General features: G+C 38.4%; 1 non-coding gene across 1 annotated transcript; it reads left to right on the top strand.

The window, feature by feature from the left end:
* The first annotated feature begins 218 nt into the window (after positions 1-218).
* LOC118150698 (U4 spliceosomal RNA) lies at positions 219-357 on the top strand. Its single transcript, XR_004738855.1, has one exon. It is a non-coding gene; the product is annotated as a U4 spliceosomal RNA (small nuclear RNA).
* Positions 358-1772: the final 1415 nt, after the last annotated feature.

Raw genomic sequence — 1772 nt, 5'->3', positions numbered from 1 at the left:
AAAAGGAGTCCTCATGACTGTGATGAAGCAAAACAATAGAAAGACAACTCCACACTCCATAATCATGCCCAAATAGAGATACAAGTGGAAACTTTGGACAATCACAAAATGCCCAAATACCACTTTCTCAGTTAACATGAGTAACAACTGCTTATTCTTCGGTGATTACTTTACCCCATTTTTTCCCCTCCAACCTCCTAGATAAAAATTAAGGTAGTAGCTTTGCGCAGTGGCAGTATCATAGCCAATGAGGTTTATCCCAGGCACGATTATTGCTAATTGAAAACTTTTCCCAATACCCCGCCATGATGACTTGAAATATAGTCAGCATTGGCAATTTTTGAGTCTCTACGGAGACTGAATTATAAAAAGAAAAAAGAAAATCGATTATCCTCAAGGACCTAGAAATAGAAATCCCATTTGACCCAGCAATCCCATTACTGGGTATACGTCCAAAGGATTGTAAATCACTCTACTATAAGGACACATACACACGAATGTTCATTGCAGCACAGTTTATAATAGCAAATACCTGGAACCAACCCAAATGCCCATCGATGATAGACTGGACAGGGAAAATGTGGCAAATATACACCATGGAATATTATGCAGCCATCAAAAACGATGAGTTCATGTCCTTTGTAGGGACATGGATGAACCTGGAAGCCATCATTCTCAGCAAACTGACACAAGAACAGAAAATGAAATACCGCATGTTCTCACTCATAGGTGGGTGTTGAACAATGAGAACACATGGACACAGGGAGGGGAGCATCACACACTGGGGTCTGTTGGGGTGAAATACGGGAGGGACAGCAGGGAGTGGGGAGTTGGGGAGAAATGCCAGATATAGGTGATGGGGAGGAAGGCAGCAAATCACACTGCCATGTGTGTACCTATGCAACAATCTTGCATGTTCTTCACATGTACCCCAAAACCTAAAATGCAATAAAAAATAAATAACAAATAATTCAATCTGCATTTCCAAAGCAGGGCAGGGGTTGGGGTGGGGGTTGGAGGGAAATGAATGTATTTTCATGTTAGGATGGAAAACATTTTCAGGTATGTTAAGCTATGCATTTGTTTATTTATGTTTGTTTTCACCATTGGAAATATTCTGTGCACTTACAACTGAAGAAGTGACACGAAAATCTGAAAAGTTGCTCAAGTTTTTTAATGTTAAAAAAGTAAATACCTTTTAGATTTTAATATTTTTTTTAAAAAAGAAATAGATTAAAAATTAAGGTAGTCAATCAACAAATTGCTTCAGATTTCTGGCTTCAGCTAATTGAAAACAGACTCTTGCCTCCTGAACTTTCCCACTAAAAAAAAACAAAAACCTGAACACAGGCCACAATTTCATAATAAGTCTCCCCAACCCTCAACCATTTCCTCTTTCAGAGAAGCCCAACAATTTCTCCAAGGTGTTTAGTCTCCGTTGACACAGCAATAAGAAATCTAACCTTACTGATTAGAAGTATTCCTGGTGATCTTTGGGACTTTGAAACTAAGAGTTCTCTGAAATGCAGGACATTGGGAACCTCTCTCTCATGTCCCCCATTCCCTCAGGCCCTTAGAAGCCTTTTGGAAACCATTGAGGTAAATGATCTCTAAGGACTATTTAAATCCATATTTTGATGGTGTTGATGTACTAATATCAATTCCTGGAAACAATGATGGCCTTTAGTAAACTTTTTAATTGAGACGGTCTTTTGAAACAACCCAAATTTATATATTAACATTAGTATTGTGTCTGAGAATGGTGATCAACA

This window comes from Callithrix jacchus, chromosome X (genome assembly GCF_049354715.1).
Source record: "Callithrix jacchus isolate 240 chromosome X, calJac240_pri, whole genome shotgun sequence".
NCBI classification, from domain to species: domain Eukaryota; kingdom Metazoa; phylum Chordata; class Mammalia; order Primates; family Cebidae; genus Callithrix; species Callithrix jacchus.
The sequence above is the reverse complement of the archived record's forward strand: the minus strand, read 5'-3'. Positions and strand labels throughout refer to the sequence as shown.